Genomic DNA, 10,565 nt, shown 5'->3' with positions numbered 1-10,565 from the left:
CCCTAAAGGAACAACCTACGTTCCCTAAAGGAACGCCCAACGTCCTTCGACCAGAATCATCCCATCGTCCATCAGAGCAAAATTTGTAAGCGCTGGCGTAACAGGGGGAACGCGCTGCGTTCCCTAAAGGAACACCCTGCGTTCGTGAGTGCCCCCAGCACTATAAAAAGGAGGCTAGGGCTCCGGGTTTTTTTTGCTTCTCTTTCAACTCCTTCACCCTTAAACGCCTCTCTAGCCCCTCTAAGCTAACTTAAAGACCCAATATTACCGCTAGATCATGATGCAAGTCCTGACGCCCCCAAGATTCCCGAGAAATCGACTTTCTCCAATCGAAGTATTGCTCGAGTTTAGTCTCGCCTTCTTCAAGCTACCACTTCTACCAAGTGTGTTCATACCCCTACAAACATAGTTTAAATACATTTTTAACTGCTTTTAAATACTTTTAGGGGGGGAATACAAGTAAACACACGGTTAAAATCATGTGAAAAACATCAACCTTTTGCTATACTTTTCATTATATAATCAATCATATGTGATTTATAACTATCATACGAAAACATTAGCATGCAAAACATCTCACGATACCATTTTGCCCTTGTGGAATAAAAAATGTTTATATATATATGTATGTATGTATGTATGTATGTATGTATGTATGTATGTATATAACAAACTATGTTTCATTTATATGTTCATATAACATATCATAAACACGGGTAACCAATTCATCATAACATTGTTCGTTTAAAAATACCTGACTTAGTTGAGAATATGTGAGTCATTCGTCTTCATCGTACCTATCAAGGTATACAGGAAGCCTTGTTTTATAACCAGAATCTCCTCCCGGAGAACGTGATAAGTGTGTATAGATCTATACGGGACTGATGATCCCGCACCTTGATTGTTAGCTACAATCCAAGAGGTGAAAATTATCATAACATTTCGTCGCCTGAAGAATGTCGTTACAGTCAAATTTATCTCAGTATGGTTATGAAAATTCACAGGATAGACAACTATTATGGTATTCATCTTTACGGGAAAAGTAATATTACAGTTGCTTTTACGTATCGTTTCAAGCCTCTTATAGTTTATTAAATTATAAACCTATACACATTCGTTATAAGTATGGCATATTTACTTACATTCATGGTCTTGGTTCATATAAGACTACACCTCACTTTTAGGAAAATAAAGGATTTTCCTGGTTCAAATACATTCATTTGTACAATAACGATTTACAACATCATTCTTAAGAAAAATATCGGATTTTCTAAAAACAAACGCGAACTTTTCAAATGACATTCATTTACAGAAATAATAGTTTATGAACTCACCAACTTAAATTTTGACACTTTTTCTTTGAAATAACTTGTATTCTCAGGGAATCGCTAAACCGGGTTAGCAACTGCCTTTGAAGACTTACGCTCATGCGTTAGTTTAATCTTTTGGACATCATATTGTAATTGAATTTTGCAAACATGTAATACTACAATCATGTAAACTTTTCAATTATGTATATGATGGTTGTGTGTACTTTCTTTACTATTCAATTGTTATGATACTGTACATGACGTCCTCCACCCCCCAAACGTTTCCGCTGTTCTGGTTTGGGGGTGTGGCAGATTGGTATCAGAGCATTGTTTATAGCGAACTAAGTATATCAAAACCATATTTTGATATACAACTATAAACACAATTGGGCAAAAACACTCTAATTAAGAGATATGCTTTTGAAAATATAGTTTTAGTAAAAGTACACATGCATGCATTACGTAACAATAACAATATCATAAGGGAAAACAATATAGAAGTATTATAGATGAGTTGTGCACTACAGGTATGCCTTGGGATATTTACTCGGAACTGGGATAAATATAGCATGATCAACTATATTTATCCAAGAACCGACTAACGTATGCCGGGGAATAGCTACAGTGGACAACAAGTCTAAAACTTACCAAACTTATAAACTTTAGAATCAAACATAACGTCTAGAATACTATAGGAGTATTTTGTAAATACAATAATTTAACCTACATGTTAGATTTGAATGTTTTAAATTTTTAGACAATTCTCATATCCTTATTCTCGCACAGACACAATGGCTGGATTCCATCTACCAGGGGACCACTACTACCCAAATCAAGGCAACGGAGGGTGGGTGGAGGATGACCCAGAAGAGGATGAGGAACCCATGGAAGAGGAGGAAGAGGAAGGCTCGGATGGGACAAACTCAGAGCCAGAGCTAATCAACCTACCAGCCGTCCGACCTCCTGCTGTTAGGAGAGGTTTTCAGGGACCAACTCCCGTTTCGGGAAGTCACATTCACCACTGGAGTCAACAACAAGGATTACATCCTCCATATGGGATGTGTCGGGACTTCTACAATGTTAGCAATGGAAGTTCAGCTAACTGGGCACTCCCAATCATTATGGGCAAGCTAGCTTACTAGGCCTACCAATCCGGAGTCTCAGCGAACTGGGTTCGTGAAATCAACGTAGAAGTACAAGGTAATGCTGCCGACATTTGTCGTCTGGACGGATTGCAGGAAAATGCCCAACTCCACACCGATGTACTCCCAGGCCGAATGGATGCAGCCCTCTCCGAGATAAGGGAAATGAGGGAGAAGCAAGCCATCTTTGAGAGGCGTCTAATGGAAGCCAAACAATCAGAGGCGGAGTCTAGCTCCAAGCGCCACCCGCGTCGCAAGTAGTACTTGCCTGACTGCCAAAATTTTGTTACAGAATAGGATCTCGGCTAAAAGTTCTACTTTTCTTTAACTTCTGTATCGGAGACCTTTAGAAAGGTCAAAATTTTCCCAACGCTATGATGTAACTCAACTTGTATATATATATATATATATATATATATATATATATATATATATATATATATATATATATATATATATATAAATATAATGAATTATTCCCTTTGCGTGTAAAATTTCTTGGTTAGCACTCAAATTCATAGGTTTATCTATTATCATATAAACTACTATTATGAATCGAACACAAGTTCATTTTGAGACGAATCTTAACATATGAAGAATTCTAAATAACTAACTTTTATCACTCGTCTTTCAAATCATCAGAGACTTATTGTTTTTCATTGTTAATTCTTTGGCAGCAAGATGCCTCCTTGTAGATCTACACGTCGCGTCAACAACGCAACACCTACACCACTGCCACCACCTCCATAATATGATTCCGTTATGGTATAGGCTGCTATCACTGCAGCAGTAGCAGCTGCTCTTACGCAAATAAACTTTAACGATGATGGCGAAACTGGGAGCAGTACTAACAACTTGAATCATGACACTGGCCATGGCCATATCAGGGAATGCACATACAAGGAATTTTCTAATACGAAGCCAAAGACTTTCAATGGGGTAGGTGGAGTCATTGCGCTTATGCAATGGTTCGAGAAGACGGAAATGGTCTTCGAGATCTGTGCATTCCCGGAGACAAGCAAAGTCAAGTTCGCCGCTTGCATTTTCTCTGATCGAGCCCTCACCTGGTGGAAAGGCCATGTGAAAACCCTATCTCTCCCAGTTGCTAATTCCATGAGCTGGGAGGGTCTTAAAATCTTGATGCTCGAAGAATACTGCCCGAGGGGCGATTCCAAAAGTTAGAACAGGAGTTATGGAACCTAAGGATGACTGGATCGGACTTAGCCACTTACAAAGCCAGGTTTAGTGACTTGTCATCCTTGTTCCCAAGTATGATAAGCCTGTAACCGAAGAGGGTGGAGAGGTACATTCGGGGATTGTCACCCTAGTTCCAAGGACATGTCCTGGCTTCTAACCCAATCACGTTCGACAGCGCGAAGCGCTTGGATCAAAGATTGATCGATCATGGTGTTAAGCAGGGTACTATTACCGCTGCTACTGAGCCACCGAAGGAGGTAGAGGACCGAAGGAAACCCTGGAACAACAGAAAGGTGCAAGCCCCGCAAGAGAATCCCAAGAGGAAACAATTAGTGATAGCTCACGCTGTTACTATCCCTACCACCCCACACCAACAAAGTCGTACGTCGACAACCTGCCGAAGTGCAATAGGTGCAAATTTCATCACCACAGACTCTGCCGTGAGATGCATTGCACTAAGTGCAACCGGAAGGGACACACCGTCCACTTTTGTAAGGAACCAACCCAACCAGCCGATCCAACCGCAAATGTAGGAGTAGGTCGTACTTGTTACAAGTGTGGAGCAACGGGACACTTCCGAAGGGACTTTCCGAACGCAAATAATGGGAATACTGGTGGAAGAGGTCGAGTATTCGCAATGGGCCAAGAGGAAGCCGTTGCCGATCCCACGGTAGTTACAGGTACGTTTCCCCTCGATAACTCTTATGCATGAATTCTATTGGATAGTGGAGTGGAGAGGAGTTTTGTGAGCCATAGTTTTAAAAATCTACTCAAACAAACCCCTCAATCATTAGGTGGAACTTTTGTAGTAGAAATGGATAACGGGAAAACAGAAGGCACTAAGAAAATATACTTAAACTGTGCCCTCTCAATAAACATTAAATCATTTCCAATCAACCTCATGCCAGTCTCAATAAAAAGTTTTGACGTCATCATAGGCATGGATTGGCTAAGTACTCATTGTGCAGACATTTTATGTTACGATAAGGCCGTTCGCCTTAACCTGCCGAATAGCGAAGCCCTTGTTATCCATGGCGACAAACCTAGCACCAATCTTCGTATCATCTATTGCATCAAGGCTCAAAAATATATGCGCAAGGAATGCCACACGTTCTTGGCACATGTTGTGGATGTGAATCGAGGAGTAGAAGACATCAAGAGCATGCCTGATGTCAGTGACTTTCCCGATGTCCTTCCTGAGGATCTTCCAGGAGTACCTCCTGCAAGACAAGTTGAATTCAAAATCGACTTAATTCCTAGAGCCACCCCTGTGGCCAAAGTGCCGTATCGCTTAGCTCCAGCAGAGATGCAAAAACTATCCAGTCAACTGAATGAACTACTTGGCAAAGGATTCATCCGACCAAGCTTCTCACCTTGGGGAGCACCAGTGCTTTTCGTGAAAAAGAAAGACGGATCGTTCAGAATGTGCATCAACTACCGAGAACTCAACAAACTTACCATTAAGAACCAGTACCCCCTACCACGGATAGACGAATTGTTCGATCAAATCCAAGGAGCAAACTACTTTTCCAAGATCGATCTGAGATCGAGATATCACCAGCTGAGAGTCCTAGAGTGCGATGTTCCTAAGACGGCCTTCCGAACCAGATATGGTCACTACAAATTCGTAGTGATGCCGTTCGGACTAACCAATGCACCCGCCGTGTTCATGGACTTAATGAATCGGGTATGTCGTTCGTTCCTAGACAAATTTGTGATAGTATTCATAGATGACATACTCATCCATTTAAAATGTAAAGAAGAACATGGTCAGCACCTGAGACAAGTATTAGAGACACTAAGAACGGAGAAGCTTTACACGAAATTCTCAAAATGCGAGTTTTGGATTAGAAAGGTGGACTTCCTAGGTCACGTGGTCAGCGAAGAGGGAATCCACGTGGACCCTTCCAAGATCAAGGCTATCCAGAATTGGTCTGCGCCAACAACGCCAACCGAAATTCGCCAATTTCTAGGCCTTGCTGGCTATTACCGCAGGTTCATACAGAGCTTCTCCAGCATTGCAAAACCTCTTACCTCCTTGACTCAGAAGGGTGTAGCCTACAACTGAGGGGAAAAGCAAGATACTGCATTCCAAACCTTGAAGCAAGCCCTGTGCAGTGCACCCATTTTGTCTCTTCCAGAGGGGACATAAGACTTTGTGGTATATTGCGATACATCCAAACAAGGGCTGGGTTGTGTATTAATGCAACGAGGAAAGGTTATTGCGTACGCCTCACGACAACTAAAAACGCATGAGGTCAACTACACCACTCACGACTTAGAACTTGGAGCAGTGGTGTTCGCCCTAAAAATCTGGAGGCACTACCTATACGGTACAAAGTGCACCATCTTCACAGACCATAAGAGCCTTCAACACATATTCGATCAGAAGGAGCTCAATATGAGGCAAAGACGTTGGATTGAGCTACTCAATGACTACGAATGTGAGATTCGTTATCATCCGGGAAAAGCCAATGTGGTGGCAGATGCCCTTAGTCGTAAGGAGTACTCTGGTCGAAGAGTGAAGTCATTAACCATGAAGATCCATTTACACCTATCAACACAAATCAAGGAAGCGCAACTGGAAGCCTTGAAACCCGAAAACATGACAGGTGAAGCACTTAGAGGGATGGACAAGAATTTTGAGATCAAGAGTGACGGAGTTCGTTACCTCATGAACCGAATCTGGACACCGAAGTTCGGTGGGTTCAGAGAGATAGTTATGAACGAAGCACACAAGACCCGATACTCCGTGCACCCAGGTTCAGATAAGATGTATCTAGATATCAAACAACTCTACTAGTGGCCAAACATGAAAGTAGAAATTGCTAACTTTGTGGGCAAGTGCTTGACTTGTGCCAAGGTCAAGGTAGAACATTAGAAACCCTCAGGTCTACTCCATCAGCCTGAAATACCTGAATAAAAGTGGGAGCATATTTCCATGGATTTCATAACCAAACTACCCAAGACGCAGGGTGGTCACAATACCATTTGGGTGATCGTCTACAGGTTAACCAAATCTGCCCACTTCTTGCCAATCAAAGAGACCGATAAGATAGAGAAACTAACAAGAACCTACGTCCGGGAGATCGTGTGACTTCATGGAGTACCGATATCTATCATCTCGGGTAGAGACAATAGATTCACTTCAAGGTTCTGGCAAACACTATAGAAGGCCTTAGGTACCAAGCTAGATATGAGTACAGCCTATCACCCGCAAACTGACGGGCAGAGTGAGAGAATGATCCAAACCCTAAAAGACATGTTGCGAGCATGTGTAATCGACTTTGGTATAGCATGGGACATCCACTTACCATTGGTTGAGTTCTCTTATAACAACAGTTATCACACTAGCATCAAGATTGCTCCATTCGAAGCCCTTTACAGCTACAAGTGCAGATCACCTCTGTGCTGGGCGGAAGTGGGCGACACACAGTTGGCGAGAGGTCTAGTCCCTGATAGCACTCTCACTGGTCCGAAAATCATTAGAGAAACAACTAAAAAGATCGTTCAAATTCGAGAGCGACTGAAAGCTTCAAGAGATAGACAAAAGAGCTATGCCGACAAAAGACGAAAACCCTTGGAATTTTAGGTTGGTGACCACGTTCTACTGAAGGTCTCACCCTGGAAGGGCATGATACGCTTCGGTAAGCCTTGAAAACTAAACCCAAGGTACACTGGACCCTTCGAAGTTACTACAAGGATTGGTCCAGTAGCTTATAAACTCCAACTACCACTCAAACTTAACAACGTACATCCTGTGTTTCACGTGTCTAATCTGAAAAAGTGTCTATTTGATGAAACTCTCGTGATTCCACTCAAGGAGATCAAATTTAATGAAAATATTAACTTCGTGGAAGAACACGTTGAGATCATGGATAGGGAAATCAAGCGAACAAAGCAGAGTCGCATACCAATAGTGAAGGTTCGCTGGAATGCTAAGCAGGGACCTGAATTTACTTGGGAGCGAGAAGATCAGATGCAACAGAAGTACCCGCATCTTTTCCCTAGTCCATAGACAATTACTTTGTAAATAATTTCGGGACGAAATTCCGTCTAACGGGGGGATGATGTAACAACCCGTTATTTCAGGTCAATGTAATGACTAAAAGTCAAATATTGTAATCTTTTTGTGAAGCAATAAAAAAAATAGCATCAAAAATGAAATGTTCAAAAATCTTTTGCTATACTTTTCATTATATAATCAATCATATGTGATTTATAACTATCATACGAAAACATTAGCATGGAAAACATCTCACGATACCATTTTGCCCTAGTGGAATAGAACATGTTTATATATATGTATATAACAAACTATGTTTCATTTATATGTTCATATAACATATCATAAACATGGGTAACCATTTCATCATAACATTGTTCGTTTCAAAATACGTGACTGAGTTGAGAATATGTGAGTCTTTCGTCTTCATCGTACCTATCAAGGTATACAACAAGCCCTATTTTATAACTAGAATCTCCTCCCGGAGAACGTGATAAGTGTGTATAGTTATGAAAACTCATAGGATAGACAACTATTATGGTATTCATCTTTACGGGAAAAGTAATATTACAGTTGCTTTTACGTATCGTTTCAAGCCTCTTATGGTTTATTAAATGATAAACCTATACACATTCATTATAAGTATGGCATATTTACTTACATTAAGGGTCTTGGTTCATATAAGACTACACCTCACTTTTTGGAAAATATAGGATTTTCCTGGTTCAAATACATTCATTTGTACAATAACGATTTACAACATCATTCTTAAGAAAATATCGGATTTTCTGAAAACAAACGCGGACTTTTCAAATGACATTCATTTACACAAATAATAGCTTATGAACTCACCAACTTAAATGTTGACAGTTTTTCTTTGAAATAACTTGTGTTCTCAGGGAATCGCTAAACCAGGTTAGCAAATTCTTTCGAAGACTTACGCTCAGGTGTTAGTTTAATCTTTTGGACATCATATTGTAATTGACTTTTCCAAACATGTAATACTACTATCTTGTAAACTTTTCAATTATGTATATGATGGTTGTGTGTACTTTCTTTACTATTCAATTGTTATGATACTGTACATGACGTCCTCCGCCCCCGAACATTTCCGCCGTTCTGGTTTGGGGGTGTGACAATAATTCCCACAATCTACATTATCTATCACCAAATAGGTCTAAACCTCTCTTCCCCAAGGCCCGAAGGTTTATGATACTTGATCCTCGGATTCACGACCCCGAATTATGAAATGACCCAGAACAGGGTATTACAAATCTCCCCCACTTAAATTAGATTTGATCCTCAAAATCACTCGTTACCACCTCCCCGATACTCCAGACAACTAGAACACCTCTTCCACAACCCCTTAAGACAACCATTACTATCCTGCCCGAAACCCGAAATCTGAGATCCTAAGACCTTGCTTGACTCCCTGAAAGACATCCCACTTTGAATAACTGCTAACCCAACCCCATTTCATAAACCAGCTGATCATAACATTACCAACCTCTGGATATCTTGTTGTTTCCACTAAGATAGAATCATTGGCTATCCATTGCTACAAGAAACTTTTCACTTGATAGAGGGCCTAGATAATCCTTTGATTAAAAGATTCATCCCTACAATGGTTAGAATCAAATAAGAGTTGTGATGTAGGATCAAATTAATTACTCTGATATTATTTAACCCATACAATAAGTGACATAACCTATTAAGTGAATGCCAAGCGAATCAAGACATGAGTCCTAATCACTAGCACCACCTCAGGCCCATCTATTTTCCCCATAGTCACATTATAGACGCAACTGAGGCCTCCAAGGTCTCTTACTCACCTGCCAACTACCTAATATACCAGATTTCCAATCGGTTGCTAAGACTAATAACCTCACATAGTCGCACCATGCGACCTATGAACGAGGGTCTTATTAGGTATGACTTGTACTAGCTAGCATGCCATACTAGCTCTAACAACCCTCCTAATCCAACCGAACATAACCAACTTTCAAACCTGTTGCAACCAAATCCACATTGCTATATGTGAATGCTACATGCCTAGCTGTTGTCTCATATAACAACCGGTCTCAAACGACCCACAACCTTCCTTACTTCCATGAATGTTGTGGTCTTCCCATGGTCTCATGACCTGACCTGCCATGGTCTAATCCCACCTAGAGGAAGTATGGCCAAACATAGATTTACCATGCTCACATGATTGCTCGAGAATCGGGTGAATGCTATTTGATTGTGCACTAAAATGAATTGATCAAACGAAGTATAAGGGATTAATTATTTAAATTATTTGTTTAATTGCTAAATAATTATTTAAACCATGAAATTAAAATTATTTAATTAATTGTTTAATTGGTAAATAATATGATTTAAGCTTATTTAATTAATTGTTTAATTAAGATAAAAGATTAAATCATTATTTTGTTTAAAATTAATTATTATTAATTGTTTAATTTGATAAAATTAATTTTAGACCCTTGTATTTTAAAAAGTTTAAAATACACCTTATACGATATATATGATTAAAAGATTAATATGTTATATTAGTAAGATAAATCAATCAAATCGCTAGTACGCCTCATTCACGAAGCCATACTCTAAAGGGGGGGGGGGTATAAGGAAGCGACCTATAAAATGATCGTTGAATGAGTGTCCACTCTCATCCACCGCTCCTTTATATGGTGGAGGGTCGTTAGCCGAATGGATTTAATAGGACATAACCTCTTAAAAGTATGATACTATAAAGTAACTAAACCTTTTATAAATCTCACTCTATTTACTTTAGGAAAAAAATGTGAAATTGTAAGATAATTCATGAAAACTCACATTGTTTCCTTATGAGTCGTTAGTGGAGTGTATGTGGTTAACCGACACACTAATTTGGGACTATAAAGGTGAAAT

Source organism: Lactuca serriola, chromosome 8 (genome assembly GCF_051521515.1).
Source record: "Lactuca serriola cultivar US96UC23 chromosome 8, Lser_US96UC23_V15, whole genome shotgun sequence".
Taxonomy (NCBI): domain Eukaryota; kingdom Viridiplantae; phylum Streptophyta; class Magnoliopsida; order Asterales; family Asteraceae; genus Lactuca; species Lactuca serriola.
The sequence above is the reverse complement of the archived record's forward strand: the minus strand, read 5'-3'. Positions refer to the sequence as shown.